Below are 18,719 nucleotides of genomic sequence, written 5' to 3'. Positions count from 1 at the left end.
GCCACTAATAAGTTGCCCATGCTCCATCCAGTAAATAATTTCCCATTGATGCTCATGCAGATAGCCCTCATTAAACTTGGTTGCTCATGCACACACAAAAGACATGCAAGTGAGAGAACCTGTGGGGAAGAAGAGTTCTGGTAACAGAGAGGCAGGGGATGAGAGAGGATAATGGGGGCGGTGGTAGCTCACAACTGCCCGTAACTCCAGGTCAAGGGATCCAATGCCCTCTTCTGGCCTCCATAGGCGCTCCTGCACTCACATGTACACACATACACAGACACGCACATACACATAATTAAAAATGAAATGAATCTTTAAAAATCCACAACATATAGTAAATATGACTGTCAAAAGGTATCCTATACTTTCCTGTGTCTTCCTAGGAGAGTGGTTTAGCATCACATTTAGAAGCATGGACTTTGAAATCTCTACTCGGCTTCTTAACCATGTGCTCTTGGACCAAGTCACTGGACCTCTGTGAAAACTGGATAATTTCTATTTCACAGGGCCACTAAAGAGATCAAATGTGTTGATAAGACTAAAGCACTTCCAGTAGTGCCAGGCACACAGTAGCAAGTGTTACTGAATAGTGCCATATCTAAATTATATAAATGATGAATTCCTCAAAGGCAGGAACCCTTGCATGCATTGTTCACAGCTCTGCTAACATGTACAGACCACTTGAAGCTTTCTCCTCAATGGGTCCAGCAGGATTAATTTATTAGCAGATGCAGGCATTGTCTTATTTGCTGGTTTCTCCATTTGCTCTAAGTTTAGTACTAAGTAAAGACAGTTGTGGGGGTGGAGGAAGTTAGAGATCTCTGGTACAAATCCATTGGGCTTTTTGTCTTGTTCAAAAGCTGTAATTCAGGCAGAGTTTGGAAGCATCTGCTGAAGAGCATTTTAGGCATGCTTTGCAGAAATTTGTAGCATCTGTTTAGATTGTTATGTGCATTCATACGCTGAATCTTTAACCATTTGCATATAGTAGCATCCTTACTTATGTTCCAAATTTGATACTGCTCTGTATGTGGGCTTGTATGATTCTCAACTCATAACACATATTAAAGAAATTGGTTTATCCAGTACAATTCTCTTTCTCAATCATGGTAAGTAGAATAGCTGTGATCCCAGTCTCAGGTCTGAATAAAGACCTCCAGTCCTAACTTTTCCTGACACTCGGTCCTGTGCATGATAAAAGTTTGCATGTGTCCATTTTGCCTAATTCTTCCAAGTATTCAGCTAACAAGACAGGAAGGTGTGTACCATGGGTTTCATTGTAGAGAGGAAGACATTAGAATGAGGAGGTGTTAACTGAATTGCCTGAGGTTATTAAATGGTAATAAATGGTACAGCTAACACCACACTCAGTCTCCTGTTCGCCAACAGCCCTCTCCACTTTACTAATAGAGGTTAACGATAAGAACTCCCCCTTCCCTATCATTTTTTTGTGTTTTAATATGAATTAATTAATTTTAAATTATATTTTTAAGTGTGTGTGTGTGTGTGTGTGTGTGTGTGTGTGTGTGTGTGTGTGTGTACAGGTTCCTGTGTGGAACTCTGAAAACAACTTTTATGATGAGTCAGTTCTCACTTTCCATTAAGTGAGTCCTAGGGATTGAACTCAGGTCATCAGGTTGGGCACCTTTACCTACAGAGCCACCTTGACGGCCCTAATTTTTTAATTTGGGGAGAGGTGGAAATTGAACCCAAGGCCACATGTATGCCAGACAAGCTCCATACTGTTAAGCAATGCCCACAACCTTCTCACCATGTTTAACAGCTCCGTTCTAGGAAAGACTGGGGAAGTACTTGCCAATGGTGGTCTGTTGGCATCCTTTAGCAAAGTGTGTGATCGGTCTCACCTTGTAAATGTGATAGTCCCATCCCCACAGCAATGAGGATTTACAGTCTGTGCATGTTTTTTGTTTAACTGCATGTTCTAGAACTGAGAAACTTTAGAATTGAAAGGCAAACAAGAATCATGGCTGGGGGTGAGTGAGATGGCTCCTCTGGTAAACTACCTACTGCTAAGCCTAAGTTTAATTCCCAGATTCACATGGTTGGAAGGAGAGGATCAGTTCTCACAAACCATCCTTTGATCTCCACACACAAACTAACACACATACACACATGTGCCCCAAACAAAATAAATAAATGAAATGTAAAAAATAAAGATGGAGAATCATTGTTGAAGAAACCAGAATAGTGTTGGAGAACCTTCTCGTTAATACTCAGCCACTTTGTTCCATTCTTCAAGCTAAAGGTGACTATAAAACCAGACATGGTAGCGCACGCCTTTGATCCCGGCACTCTGATGGCAGAGGCAGGCAGATCTCTGTGATCTCCAGGCCAGCTGGAAATACATAGTGAGACCCTGTCTCAGGAAGAAAAAAAAACAAAACCACCCCACATGAGGTAGAGCAGAAGTAATTCTCTAGGTGGAACTTTAAAGAAAAGCAGCCCTGCAGGGTTTTCAGCATCGGATGCAATTCTCATCTGAATTCTTTGTCGTTAGGTAGAGGGGAGGGGCGGGCGTCAGAAAACGGAGAGTCTAATAGGTTCAGACTCACCCAAGAAGCACTGATTGGAGTCCGTGGGTTATTAAAAAACAAATGAACAGGCCACAAAAAGTGGCAGGGGAAGGGGGCATGTTTGAGGGAGCAGGGGAGTGGACAGGGGGGCAGAGGGTAGAGTCGTCTGTTTACAATGTATCCATGCATGAACTTGTCAAAGTAAGAATAAAAGTTTTGACATAGAGATAGATAGATAGATGATAGATAGATAGATAGATAGATAGATAGATAGATAGATAGGTAGGTTAGAGAGAAAGAGAGGGAGGGAGGGAGGGAGGAAGGAAGGAAGAGAGGGAGACAGACAGAGAGAGAGAGAGAGAGAGAGAGAGAGAGAGAGAGAGAGAGAGAGAGAGAGAGAGAGAGAGAGAGATTGATTTAGTAGCCAGTTATGGGAACTGACTCCATGTGTTTGAAATAGGAACTGATTATTTCATAAAGGAGTTTAGTATAAGGCGGAGACACAGAATGACTCAAATCCCTCTGTAATTTGTATATGGTATCATGTGACTTAGATAAACTCACATAGACAAGACAGAAACAGTCAAGAGTTGGTCATAGAAATGCAGAGAAAGACAAAGGGTGAACAAAGGGACCCATTCTCCAGCCATTGCAGGTGACAGCACAAAAAAATAAAAGTATTTGTATTTCAAGGAGCTGGGAGCCTGCTCAGTGAGTGTGAACAACAGCAAGATTGATTGATTTTTTTCCATAGGTGGAGAACAAGTATGCCACAGGCATCAGAAGCAACGCGATCCCAAAGCGCAAAGGAGCACGGTTCCCTGCTCCGGATGGCCAACTCTCCTTCCCTCTGCCCTATTTTCTTCTTCCTTCTCCATCCACTCAGAGATGTCAGCCTGCCATGCAGGCTGATGCTCCCTCCATCTTAGTTTTCAACTTGGAATCTTTAACCGAACCCCAGCACAAAGGATCGACGCTCTTCTGGCTTCCATGTATAAACTCCCAGAGGACGACTGTGATTGGCCAGCATGGGCCCAAGTCCGCCTACGCTCAAGCTCTAGGGCGATGCATTGCTAGGGTCGGTCAAGCCCCCTCCCCGCCATGAAGTCTCTACACTTGAAGCAGATGGGGGAAGAGCACATCTTACCAGAAAATTGGTGGCGAGGAATTTGGAGTTCACAAAAAAGGCTCCCAACTCGGGCCCGTGGAAGCAGTAACAGCCGTCCCTATATATCATTTTCCTATAGCCACGGCCACAAATGACCACAGATTCAAGGACTTAAGACAATAGGGATTGATTTAATTCATGATCTTATTGTTCTGGAGAGCAGGCCAAGGAAGGTGCACAGGGCTAACGTCAGGGCGTTGCTAAGGCTGACTTCCTCCCTAGGAGAACCCAGGGCTTTGCCAGGCTGCCTCTGTTCCTCGGCGGTGGCTCCTCCCTGGAGCCGGTGCTCGGCTCACTTCCTTCCTTAAATTCAGTGCCCGACCTTTATGTTCAGCCTGCCGTGATGCTGCCAGCGCTCAGAGTGGGTCTTTCCTCCTCAGTTAAACCTTCCTAACACTGGAGTCACACACAAGCCCAGAGGTGTCTCTCCTAAACGACGCCAAGTCCAGTCAAGTTGACAAGATGAACTGGGGGAGACGGCTCGGTGGGTCAAGTGCCTGCCGCACAAGGACCTAAGTTTGGTTCTGTATTACCCCAAAACTGTGTGCGTTAGCACAGGTCTGTAATCCCAGTACTGGGGAAGCAGAGACAAGTACATTCCTGGGGCTCACTGGCTAGCCAGCCTATCGAACTGATAGGCCTCAAGTTCAGCGAGAGACCCCGAAGACAAAGTGGAGAGCAACTGAAGAAGACATCCGGCCTCACATGCGGACTTACGCACATGTGGACACGCCTACACAAACACATCCATATATACCACGCGAGCACACATACACCGTGGCAAGAAACATTCAGTTCGTTGCAAGGAGCAAGACACTTGATCCCCACTGAGCTGTTGCTTCTCTGGAATTAAGTTTGGGGTGTGCACAACAGCAAAGCTCTCTGCTCACATGTCAATACTGCAGGATGGCACCCGGATGAACACCCGGGGCACTGATGATTTAGGGCAAGGGTTGTAGCCCCAGGTACTCCTAAGAGGCAGTCTGTCTTGGTATTTAAATTTACCGGTGTTTCTCTAGGGACTACAAGGTGGGTTGCCTCTTAAGGTGTGAGTCTGTTGCTTTAACGAATAATTGTTTCTCTCTCCCAACCCTGCTGTCTGAGGTTGTTCTGGCTGTGTGTTTGGTCTCAATGCTGGGCAGTATGTCCTGTGACATGGGTGCCCTGGTCACTGTTAATGACATGCAGGTACCCCTATTTCACACTTCTCAAAACTTCTGAGGCAGGCTCACTTTCTAGGAAAGACATTTAGAAGACCAGAGACAGGGGAAGAGAGGTCAGAACGTATGTGTGGGTTTTACTGCTTAGGAAAAGAGATAATGTAATCAATCTGCCAACGAGGGCAGAGCTGCTATTAGATTACAGCTGCCACCAAGTCACTATATTTTAAAGACCGTTTTACCCCCTTAGCGATGCTCTGTCCTTTAGAACTTTCACATAGACTTTTATTACACACCCACAGGGCCAGATGTGATGCCTGGGGCCAGGGACCACACTTCAGAATATCTGCTTCCCTCTTTCTAGGGGTGGAGTCAGTCTTTTAAATTTATTTCTGTGTATGTGTGTCTGTTTGAGTGTGTGCTGTGTGTGTGTGTGTGTGTGTGTGTGTGTGTGTGTGCTGCAATTCATTTGAGATGTCCTTGAGTATGTCTCAGGGATGTAGAATACAATTATTAATTTTAATTCTAGTTTTTCAGCGTTAGGGATCAAACACAGGCCTTTGTCTATGACTAATTTACACTCTATCACTCCACCCCTGGCACACACACACCATTCAGAGTTTTATTTAAATTCCTCTGGTATATTCCTTTCTGGGTCCAACAACTTGATACAGTTAGGTTACATTTGTTTTGTTCCGTTTTCCCTGTGGAGGGCTTGCTGTTTGGTTTAAGTGTAATGCTGATCTGTAATTATGTAACATATTTACATAGTTCTATAGTAAACTCAACAAGAGCACATTCCTTGTCCCTTCATCTTTACAGTAGTCTATTAAACATCTTAATGAGTCAGTCTCCTGCTGTTGTTATTACCTTTGGGGTTTTTTTTTTTTTTTTCCCCAAAACAGCATCTCACTTGGTACTTCTTGTAAGAGCATGTCCTGATGGGTTATTTAAGTGGACTTGGGGCATAAGTCATGGCTGTATGGTTTAGCCTGGCCTGAAACTCACTCTGTAGTCCATGCTGGCTTCAAACTTGCTGTCCTCCTGCCGTAGCCTTCAGAGTGAATGCTGACACTAGTGGTGTGCATCACTACACCTGGCTCTTTCCATTATTGTTTGTGGTGTGCCTATCTGTGCACATGCATGTGCATACATGTTCATGGGAATGCACTTGTGTGTGCGGATGGATGTGGGAGAGAGGGCAGAAGACACCGTGGGTGTTATTCCTCAGGTGCTACCCATCTTATTTTTTGAGACAGTATCTCCCTCTGGCCAGTAACTCACCAATTAGGCTAAGCTGGATGGTCAGAGAGATCCAGGGGTCTGCCTGTCTCTGCCTCCCTAGTGATGAGATTACAAGCACACCAGCTACCATAGCCAGCTTTCTTTTTTCCATTTGTGGGTTCTGGGGGACAGAACTCAGTAAAGCACACAGCAAGCACTTTCCTAACTGGACTCTAGCCTCTTCCTTTTATTTTTTAATATAAATAAATGTATATTTCGTATCTGATGAGGGATATTGCAAATTGTTTGATGATGATATGCGATTAAAATTTGTTTCTTTTTGTGTCATTTTTAATATTTATTTATTTCCCTGCTGAGCCATCTTGATGTCATAGTTAAAATTTTTCCAGCTGTGTATCTCTTTCATTTGTATTTTATTTAAATATTATTTTATGCCTGGATGTGTATTTTACCTGCATGTAGGTTTCGTGCCCACTGGGTGCCTGGTGTGGAGAGCAGAAGACGATTTTGAGTCCCCTGGAACTGGAGTTACAGACAGTTGTGAGCTACCGTGTGGGTGCTGGGAATTGAACCTGGGTTCTCTGGAAGAACAGCCAGTGCTCTCAACTACTAGGCCATCTCTCCAGCCTCTCTTTCATCTATATCTTCAAATAATAAGAATCCAGTTTTTAGTATATTAAAAATGGAAATTTTGTCTATAAATTTTTTCTTCCTTTTACTTCTGCTCTGTTTACTTGTATGGCTTCCTACCTTTATCTTCTAGACACTACAAATATTTTAGTACTGTGTTCATTCGATCTTTGATTTTGTTCTTATTTATTGGTTTTTCTCTAACCTCATCTTTATTATTTACTTTCTAATTTTTTCTTCCAGGTTTTTGTGCCTGGAATATCTTATCATTTGATTTTTAATATTTCTTGTTAAGTAAATGAAACTATAAAAGAAATATGAGATGATAAATCTTACAATACTACTTTAAACACACAGAGTTTTCATGGTAAGATTGCTTTCTTATGGTAATTCATTGATTACCATCACCACCACCATCACCACCCCATCTTGTTATGTAGTCGACTGACTTCAACCTTTGGATGCTCCAGCCTCAGCTCTCTGAGAGTTGAGATTACACCTGTGTACCACCATGGCCAACCACAATTTCTTCAATTCCTTCCTTCCTCTCTTTCTCTTTCCCCCAGTGCTGGGGATTGAACTTATGGTCTCACACACATGCTAAGCAAGTACTCTACCACTGAGCTATGTCCTCAGCTCACAACTTATTTCAAAACTAAGTAGTAGGACTATAAAGATGGCTCAGCACAGTTTTTTTTTTGTTGATAGAATTTACTGCTCCTGCAGGGAACTTGCTTCCCAGCCCCCAGTGGGGCTATTCACAACCACCTGTAACTCCAGCTCTAGAGGATCTGACAGTCTCTTCTGGCCTCCACAGGCAGCCAGATTCATATGTGCATGCACACACACACACACACATACACATACACACACACACACACACACACACACACATACACACACACACACACACACACACACACACACACACACACACACACGAATAAAAAGAAAACCTAAAAAACAATATTCCTTACATTCCTAAACTTCAAGGAAATTTAAGCTATCCTTTTTTATTGGTTTTTAAATTTTTTGCATTGTGGTCAGTGAATATAGACTATATGATATACATACTTTGAAATTTATTGAGATAAATGACTAAATGTGACTGGCTGAGCATTGTGGTTGGTCCATGTGTTCTTTGTTTGTTTGTTTGTTTATTTGTTGGTTTTGAGACAGGGTTTCTCTGTGTAGCCTTGGCTGTTCTGGAACTCTCTCTGTAGACCAGGCTGTAGTTCCCTGCAGGAGCAGTAAATTCTCTCAACAAAAAAAAAACTGTGCTGAGCCATCAAACTCGCAGAGATCTGCCTGCCTCTGCCTCCCGAGTGCTGGGATTAAAGGCGTGCGCCACCACTGCCTGGAGGTCCATGTGTTCTTTCTTGTGTGCTTGTTTGCTTGTTTTTGAGCCTCTTATGTTCCAGCTCACTATCAGACTGAAATTAGTTATTCTTATCTACATTTAAAAAGACTGTTGGGTGACACGTATCTGTAATCCTAGCTCTTGGGGGGACTGAGGCAGAATGGTTGAGTTTAAAGCCAGCCTCTGCTACATAACGAGGCTACATCTTGAAAAATGTCTACACAATCCGAAACCAAAGTGTTTGCCTATCAGATTCTGTGTAACTGCCACACTTGATTGTGCCAACAGAGCTACTAGTTTACGGGTTTTCCAAGAGATTTTATTAAACTAATGACAATCCACTCTTCCACCCACCGCTGGTGTCTATTTCAGAGCTATATTATTATTAAGCGATAGTTTGCATTCTCTAAACCTTTTGGACCAATGTTGTATAATCAGGTTTTCTCTATCAGGTGTTTTCTATGTCGAAGTCCATTCTAAATAATGCTGAAACGCATTCCCCGGGGTCCCTTAGGTCTGCATTTACCCCAAATATTCCTTTCTTTTCTCAGTGCTGTGGCAAATTATCTGAAGGAAGGGTTTATGTGGCTCAGGGTATAGTTCAGGACAGCCAGAGAGAAGGGGCCGTGTGAGCGGCTCACTGCACATGTGTGCCCGAGGGCCGCTGGCGGTGTGTCTGCAATCCGGAAGCACGGAGACAGGCACTGGTGCTCATCCCCTTTCTCCTTCCTTTTTATTCAGATTGGGGACTCCGGCCCATAGGATGGCACCACCCATACTCAGGGTGGGGTTCCCTCCGACTCAGTTAACCTCTCCAAAGACAGCCTCCCAGAGAAGCCCCGAGGTGTGTCTCTTAGCTGATTCCAGATCCAGTCAAGCTGACTCTGAAGATTCACCTTCACACCCTGTTTGTCAATCTTCCGTCTCCTAACGTCCAAGCAATGACTCATGGGGCACGTTTGGAAGTAGTGCTGTGCTATAGAACAGCAAGTGCCGGGGTGCCACAAGGTCCAGTTTTATAAAGTTGCAACAGGTGGCCTTAGCAGTCTCCAATCATGTGACCCCACCCTACCCAACTTCTTCTCTCACACCCAGGTTGTTGACAGCGACATATTTATCTTGTAGCATCAGGCCCAGCACCTGGTGGCACTCAGTACATATTTGTTCAATAAATGAATGTACTCAGAGAACACTCGGTCAGTCCCAGTGGCATGTGTGTGTAATCCCAGCTGCTTGGGAGGCTGTGGCAGGAGGATCATAAGAGTTCAAGGCCTATGTAGGCAACAAAGGAGACATCTTCTCAAAACAAACAAACAAACAAACAAACAAACAAACAAACAAACCAAGGGCATGAAGCTTCAGTAGGAAAACGGAAACCCTTTCAGAGTTGTCATTTCGGGTACACTTACTGCATTCCAAGCCTCTTCAAAGACCGTCTCTCCGGTTTCATTTGAAGATTCCCAGCTTTCTTGCTTTGCCCTGGGTTGACCTTATGACTGTTCTGTGAACACACTGAGCTTCCTTCTGCTTCAGGATCTTTATAGCTAGTCTTCTCATATTTGCACATCGCTCACTTCTCGTTTTAGTATTACTATTAGTTGCTGGGTTTTTGTTTCGTTTTGTTTTGAGACAAGGTCTCACTATATAGCCTTGCCTAGCCTGGAACTTGATGTAGCTGAAAGTTTTTCTGTATCCCGGCCTGCCAGCCATCGGGACAAATCTCTCCCACTCATGTCCCCCAAGTAAACACACAGAAGCTTCTATCAATTATAACTGCATGGCCATGGCTCACGCTCTTATGTCTTAAATTCAGCCCATTTCTGTTAATCTATATGTCACCACGTCTTCTGTGGCTTTACCTGTGTGCCATTACATGTTGCTCCTTGGGTGGCTGGCTGGCATCTCTCTTGCCTTCTTCCTGTCTCTCTCTTTGAATTTCCTGTCTGCCTCTAAGCTGCCTTGCCATAGGCCAAATGGCTTTATTAATCAACCAATCAGAGCAACACATATTCACAGCATACAGAAAGACATTCTCCCATCATACAGACCAAACTAGCCTTGAACTCCCATAGATCTGCCTCTCTCTGTCCACCAAGTGCTGGGAATAAAGGCGTGCACCACCATGCCCGATTCATAGCTAACTTATTAACATCACTCAGGTCCCTGCTCAAATGCCAGCTCCTCAGAGAACTTCCTGATGGTCTCATGTAAAACTGTACTTGACCTCTCCCAGTCTCATTATACACAGTGATCTTTTGAAGAAAAAAAAAATTAGCAGCTTAATTAAATGCCCTGTCAGCTTTGTGTTTATCATGTGTATCACCCACTAAAATGTAAGTTCTTTAAGGGCAAGGAATTTGCCTTGTATACCAGTATGTTCCCATCCAGGGCAGTGCCTGACAAATGGTGGACTCTGGGTAAATTGTGATTGGATTAAGCTTTCATTTAATTCTCGGGAGAAAAGATTAAACAGTGTTACAATATTACTTGTGTAGATGATTTATCTGAGGTTCTGGATATGTCTAGAAACTTGCCCAGGAGCAAAGAGCTATATAGAGCCAGGATTTTTAATGCCATGTCCATTTGAAAGATCATTTATAACCCAGAGATGTTGTGCTACTGTCTCCTAATTAAGTAGAATGTAAACACACAAGACAGTAAAAGTCATGGGCAGAGGAGTGGCTTGTGGCTGCTGGGATGAGGTCAGTGGAGATGGAGTCATTGGGAGGAGGCAGGTCGGGCCTTGTGGACAAATGATGTTTGGACAGATGGGGAAGGGAGGGAGGGAGGCACACTCTCTCATCCCAGACCCTCATAGGCTAGAGACTCCAATGGGTTCTTGGCCTTGGCTGGAGAATCCTGTTTGAATTTTCCCTTCCCAGGACAGCCGTGAGGAAAGAACGTTTTCCAAAGAGCTTTAGTGGACTGTGGTGTAGTCTTGACCACATTCTAACTAACTGGTAGAGCTTTGGACAAGTTCAAGCAAGTTCAAATGAACTTCACAATTCTCGGGCTATGCTACTTGGCTGACTGCTGAGCCAGGAGGGCCAGGCCTCAGAGAAGAATTTGCCTCGAGCATCTTTTTTCTAAAAAAAAGGGGGGGGTATGTGTGTTGTATGTACGTTTTCATGAGTCAGGGCACATGTGTCACAGTGATTGCAGAGACAGTACAATTGCAGGAGTCTCACCTTCTATCCTGTTTAAGACAGGGTCTCTTTATCACTTTATAGTTAGGTTAAATGGCCCATGAGCTTCCCTGGAGATTCTCCCATCCACCTCCCATCTCACTGTAGGAGTGCTGGGATTACAGAGGGGTATTACTGTGTCTGGCATTACGCGGTCCTTATGCTCAAGTGCTTTATCCACTAAGCCATCCCCACAGACCCCAAGGACATCTTTTTAAAAGAGGATCAATGATACTGTTGAACCGGATAGGAGTTGACCGGGCATCAGCTTTTAGGCTGCCGCAGGAGGGTGTCTGGAGGTGTCCTCTTACCAAAAGCTGCCTGGATGGTGAGAGCAGTAGCAACCAGAGGCAAGAAAGTGAAGGGGTCATTCCCAGGCAGCAGCTGGATGAAACTTGTTGGGGGTACAGGGAAACCAAAGTCAGTCATGGAAAAGACGGAGAAGAGATAAAGTCAGACAGGCAACGGCCAGCACTTGCAAAGATAAAGGGACCGGAAAATCTCAGAGTGGTGGTGGTTATGTCCAGGAGGCCTCAGGGAGGTGAGGGTTCTGCAGGTCACCCCTTTGAAGGAGGCTGAGTCCTAGACCCATTCATCTTCCCTCCAAATCTTTCATGAGGAGTTGAAGGCACCATCTGCTCAAATGCGCTTAACATCCTCCTCTCCAGCACCTGTCTGCTGAGCCGAATTCCCACCTCTGGGAGTGACATTACATTAACCCGGGACCTTTAACAACAGTAACTGATTTGGGTCCTATGTAAAACTGATGATTTTCCTCAAGTACATGTCCCAAGAATAATGTTTGGAAAATATGAAGAAAATAGGCTGGAAAGATGGTTCAGCAGATAAGGACGTGTACTGCTCTTGGAGAGGACCCAAGTTTGAATCCCAGCACCCATGTCAGGGTGCATAACCACCTGCAACTCTAGCTCCAGTGGTATTTAGTGCCTCCCACACATGTTCTCACATGCACACACACCCATACAGTTAATTAAAAATGAAAATGTTAACTACAAAAAGAATTTGGCATTGTTTAGGTAGTACAGTTACCCCCTCAAGATGGAAAGCTAAAAATATACAACACAAATATTAATTAGAAGAGACTTTGATCACAAAAATGATGCCACAGTATCACTGCCAACTCTTGTTTTATTTTTTCCCTGCTTTTGATAAACTTGTCATTTCTGGCACTCCTTTCCTGCAATATCCTCTCCTGTGCCTGTGACATTGAGACTTAGATGCCAAGTGTACCTGTTGGACTTAACACTGTTTAGATTTAAGGCTGATTTTGGCATCTCCTGGGGAAATGGACTTGATGGAGATTAACTGTTTCAGTGATTAATGGTCACCCCATCCAGCTCTGAATTCTAAAATGTCGCAGCCAGTAGGTACATTCTTCATGTTCTATGAATAAAAGCACAGTTGAAAAACAACCAGCTCGATTTACCAGACAGCTTTGGGAGTGGATAGATTGATGACTGTGGATGACTTCCTAGATCTTTTCATGTTTCTTTCCCTTCTGCTGTTCCCCTAATGAAGTTTGTGCTTGAATCCCTGAAGGATCTGGGCAACCCAGTATGGGACTTTTGCTTCTTGGCTACATGGTCCAGGGGCTAGCAGTACCAGCTTCAATAGAGTTTGCTAGGAAGGTCTTCATCCAGCTGGGCCTCGGTCACTGACTCACGCCCTTCCTAAGATTCTCAAACTGTGTGGGCTTAGGCTAAAAGTGCAGAAATGTTTCTTAAGACCCTTTCCAGTTCCTCAAAGGCTCTGGCTTCAGGCTACAGCTATTAGTAGTGAAGAGTAGCACCCCTCAACACACACACACACACACACACACACACACACACACACACACACACACACACTGTAGAAGGCTGAGTGTATAGAGGGTTCAGATCATAAGTCTGGGGTTGAGGGTGTATGTAGAACTGTGGTACTGCATGTGTTCAGTATATATTGAAGTCCTGAGTCCAATCCTGAGCAACACACACACACACACACACACACACACACGCACCACAAAATAAAATCTGTTCAATAGCATTATTTAATCTCTATTCCATAATATCCTCTGAGAAAAAAAAGGGGCATGTCTGTTATCCTCCTTGATCTGGAAGTACAGGAGCCTTTTCTTTGGTCTTTGTCTTTCACAATATTGGTATTTTTGAAAAAAGAATCAGTCAGAATGTACCTCAGTAAGGGGACAAGTTATTTTAACTTTTTTTTACAGTACTGAAGATTGAACTGAGGAGGCCTTTGTCCAGTTAGGTTTGTCTTTGAGGTGGGGCTATGTAGCCCTGGCTGGCCTAGAACTTGCTATATAGACCAAGCTGAGTTCAGACTCAATATGTAGACCAGGCTAGCCTCAAATTCACACTAATCCTCCTGTCTCTGTCTCCCAAGTGCTGCGATTACAAGTGAGTGCCGCTGGGCCAGGCCCTAGCCTTTATTTTTCATTGTGATATAATTAATGTCTTGATATGCTGCTCAATAAATCTATGATAGGCTTATATTAGCCTTATTCTGTAACCAAAGGCGGCCTCAAATCTGTGGTCTTCCTGCCTCAGCTTCCCAAGTAGCTGGGATTAGAAGCCTGTACCTCCAGGCCTGGCCTACCTCTTAACTCTTGTTCAGCCTCATCACTTGCTGATGGACTACAGTGCTCGCTTCATGTCCATCAAGTGACAGCATGGTATGGGGCAGGTGTGGGTAGTTGAACAAGGAGCCAACCCTGACTAGGCCCTTGTTAGTCAGTCCAGTCAAGTGCCTTACCTGAATTCCAGCTCTCGGGGTTTTTAGCACAGCTCTGTGAGATGGATTTCAGAAGGAATTGCGACAGACTCCTTTGTCTGAGTTCTTGAGGCTAGTCTGGAATAAAATTCCAGCTTGGATCCAGGCCAGCTGGCCTCCAAAGATGATTTGCTTAGTCAGTACTCTTGCAGTGCTTGCTTAAAATGTCATGTTCAGATAAGACTTATGTAACACAGAATTCACCACTTTAACCCGTTTAGAGTATTCAATTCAGTGTCTTAGTATATCTGCAATGTTGTACAATCATCAGCATTATCTAATTCTAGAACATTTCTATCATCTCCGCAAGAGACCCTATGCTTCTCAACTCCCTCTCTCCCATTACCTGATGACCACTAACCTATTAACCGACTTCAGTATACTGAACAGTGAAAAGGACCTGATTGTTCATTCACATACCTAGTAATACTTTGGCTCTCAAAACATGTTGAGTGAAAAAAATCCAGTTATAAAAGGCTGCATACATAAGATTCTACCTATATGAACTTCTAGAAAAACCCATAACTTATCAAAAGGGCCCGAGGGTAAGGATGGCATGAGGGACCTTTTGGAGGGATTTGGTGTTTTAAAACTTGATTGTGGTGGGGGCAGCTGTATGACACGTACATTTATAGAAATGCATTAAATTGTCTACTGAAAAAAAGATTTCAATATCTAAATTATATTTTAATAAAACTATAAAAAGTCAAACATATGTGGCCCCAGGAGTTTAGTTCACGAACACGCCTTTTTTCATGTTCTGCTCCAAATCTATTTTCCTAGGTGCATCTCCTATCTTTCCCCTCCCTTTGCTCAAACAAATACTGTGGGGCACTTCTGTATTCAGGCTGGTATCAGGACCTGAGAAAGTGGAGCCTCACGGGCTTTGCAGTTTGGTCTGTCTGCGGCAGGGGGAATATCAATGTGGTCCGAGAGACTCAGCAAAGGACAGGATTGAGATGAGTCCCAGAGAGTCTAGGTTCCAGTCATGTTGAATTTCAAGTTTGAATCAAGTTTAAATCTAAGTTTTCAACCATACTTACATAGTTTCAAAAGAAATTAAACAGTGAAAAATGTCCTCCCACCCATCAGCTTACATCGGCTCTGCTCTTACCCCGTGTGGTACCACCATAGTGTGGTAAACTTATCATTTCTCCTCCTTTAAAGCATAAATGCCAGCATAATATTCTCATTATCACCACCGCTTCGGTGAGTATCACACCTCTGGGACACAGAACCTGACATTTTCTGTTGTATGGATGTACCATAATTTATTCAAATCGTTTCTTTTTGATAAACATTAGTATCTATTTACCATAATAAATAATCCACTGTGTAATCTTTTATAAATAGTTTTCTGTCTGTTTTCACATGGGCAAGTATATCTGTCGCTACATATTGATCTTTAAAAACCATTCCACATAAACATGCCAACAAATTTCATGTTTCTAAGTCTGTTCCCTTTGCTTTGAAACCCCGCCCCCTTTCCTGCCAGCCAATGACTACTTCACAAAACTCAGCTGAAGAATGGATTTTTCTGAAGTCTTCTAGACTTCTCTCCTGTCCCTCCTCTCAGCATTTCACTCAGAATCACCCCAGCATTCCATGGTCACCCACAAGACGGAGCTGGCCGGGCGGTGGTGGTGCACACCTTTAATCCCAGCACTCGGGAGGCAGAGGCAGGTGGATCTCTGTGAGTTCGAGGCCAGCCTGGTCTACAAAGTGAGTTCCAGGAAAGGCGCAAAACTACACAGAGAAACTCTGTCTCGAAAAACAAAAACAAAAACAAAAACAAACAAAAAAAAGACTGGGAGCTGTTCCAGAAGGCTGGTTGGGAGATTCATCTCTGAATCTCTCAATATTTGGCAGTGGGCACCAAGTATGACATTCAATGCACTAGTGAAGGGACTGGGGCCCCCAACTCAATGCTGTGCTGACATCTCTGCCCGTCAGTGCCGACAGTGGCCTCCCGGGTATTTGGAGGGTTGCTGCCAGACAAAGATGGACTGTGGGTTTTTCCCATCCCCTCCTAATTCCTTCCTTCCTTCCTGCGCTACCTCTTTCCCCCCCGCTTGGGATTCCAAGCGCAGCTGCCTATGAAGTTCCTGCGGGATCCAGCTTGGGCAGCGGCTGTTACAGACTTTCATAAAGAAACAGTAAAGATGGAACCTTCACTCCACCCATTGCTCAGTTTCTTTTCTCCTCTCAAATTAAAAAAGAACAAACGGCTTGGTGTTCAAATGCGTATCCAAGTCACCCTCAGAAATCACTTCCTGGACATGAAGCCAAAGATTACTAAAACGCTTGCCATTTAGGCTAATTGCTGTTAAATCGTCAAAGGGTTCTGGGGGTTCTTTTTTTAAAAAGACATCGGGTTAAAGGGGTAGGCACGGTAGTTCAGGCTCACCCTCCCGGCACGTGTGAGGGTGAGACAGGACAATCTTAAGCTCAGTGCCAGCCTGGGCTACATGAATGACCCTGTCTCAAAAAAAAAAAAAAAAAAAATTGGGCTAACATTAAAACATGTCAGTGATGTGCTTGAAGCTGCCAGTTGTTTAGGCTGTTTCCAGGGCAGATTTGCCTTCGGTTCCCTCCCCTGCCGGGTGGCATTACTGCTCTGTCTCAGCCCTCACAGAGGGCCTGGAGGTCTGTAGTCCTCTCTCCTGGGAAAGCCGCTGCTCCTAGGAGGTGGAGGACCCCTTAAGTGACCGCAGAAATAGAACACTTTGGAGCTTCAGTCTGCACAGGTCAGAGGCCAGTGGGAATAGAGATGCCCCACTCAGGAGAGCCCTGCAAAGTGCCGGCTGGGCTCCCCGTGAGCGCTTTGGGACAGTGGTCTTCAAAATGACTTCCTTGCTTGACTCATAAAAGAAATTTGAGAAACTGTGTTTCTTGTACTTTTAAAGGTCATATCTAAAGTGTTTCATCATAACTTTAAATGATGGTAAGCTTTATTATTTCTGTCATATTATAAGTATTGGCATTTTAAAATAAGATTGTTACATCATTCCTTAAGTAGATCCAGGGGAAATCTACATATCATAACGCATCTCTCATCCATCAAAAAATACATGAACAAGCTTTTCTTTAAAAGAAATTGTATATCACTCTTTGGTCTCTGATCTTGAATTTCCATTACACTTTTTTTTTCTGAGCATTTTAATGTAATATTTTAGGCTGGAAAATCTTTCATTGATCCACCTATAATATTCCTCTATGATTTAAAAAAGAAAATCTTTATAAAATGGAGTCTCAGAGTCTCTTAAGGTTAAGAAACCCATCATTTTGTTGTTGTTTCTTTCTTGAGACAGGGTCTCTCTATGTAGGCCCCGGCTGGCCTGGAACTCGTGTAGATCAGGTTGGCCTGATCTACCACCTGCCTCTGCCTTCCAAGTGCTGGGATCAAAGGCGTGCACCTCCACGCCCAGCAAGAAACCTATCTTGATTGTATAATGAGTACAAGGTGTATTAAAGCAACTTATGGAAGGGAGTTTTGGGGGGTGGGTTACAGTTCCAGAGAGAGTGTTCCTAATGGTGGGGTAGGCATGGCAGCAAGTGCCAGAGCAGGAAGCTGACAGATCACATCTTTAACCACATAGGAAGCAGAGTGAACTGGAACTGGGATGAGGTCAAAAACTCTCAAAGCTTGCTCACTGTGATGTATTTCCTCCAGCAAGGCTGTACCAGCTAAAGCACTGTCACAAAACAGCACCACCAACCCCAGGCTGCTTCTTCAAATACATCAGTCTGGGGGGGGGGCATTCCTCATTCAAATCACCACTAGTATCTAGGTAAAATACTGCTTAAAAACAAAACAACAGGGTCTCTCTGTGTAATCTGGAACTAGCTTTGTAGCTCAAGATGGCCTTCAACGTACAGTACTCTCGAGTCAGCCTCCCCAAGTCTAGGATTACAGGCATTTGTTACCATGCACGGTGAACAAATTTTGGCATACTCTTAAAAGGAAAGTGTAGAGTTGCTGGAGAGATTGCTTAGTGAGTCAGGACACTTGTCACCAAGCCCCAGAGCCTGAGCTGTCTTTGACCTCTATACTCACGCAGTGGTAGGAGCATGCATGTCCCTGAAACAAGCATGACACTTGGAAACATTAGCAAGTACCACAGCTAAGTCTCTGCCGTGATGGAGGAGCTTCTCCTCTAGTGTGCAGGGATGACAGATAACATCCAACAAACAAGGTAAGTGCTACGAGGAGAGAGAGAGCCTGGGGACAGCAGGGCTGAGGTTAGGGATACAGGCCAGTGATAAGGTGATCACCTCGCATTTGCAAAGCCTTGGGTCCGACCCCCAGCTTGCCAGAAAAAAAAAAAAAAAAAAAGGAAAAGAATGGGCTGTGATTTTTAGAAAGGTCATGGTGGGCCCCACTGCAAAGGTGACTTTTGACCGAAGGAGGTAAGGAGTTAGAAACATAGGTCTCTGGGGGAAATGAGTACCAGGCAGAGGACACAGCCTGTTAGGAGGGAACAAGTGTGGCCTCTTCTACCAGGCGGGGCGGAGCGTACTGCTGGATGAATGAAAGGTGAGAGATGGAGACAATGATCGGGGGTGGCCATGCTAATCTCAGGGAACTCCGTTAGAAGGAAGTAGATTTTTACTTTGAACCAGCTGAGGCATATTAATGGA

This window comes from Peromyscus californicus, unplaced genomic scaffold, assembly GCF_007827085.1.
Source record: "Peromyscus californicus insignis strain IS unplaced genomic scaffold, ASM782708v3 Scaffold_17__1_contigs__length_78620276, whole genome shotgun sequence".
Taxonomy (NCBI): domain Eukaryota; kingdom Metazoa; phylum Chordata; class Mammalia; order Rodentia; family Cricetidae; genus Peromyscus; species Peromyscus californicus.
This window is presented reverse-complemented; position numbering follows the sequence as displayed.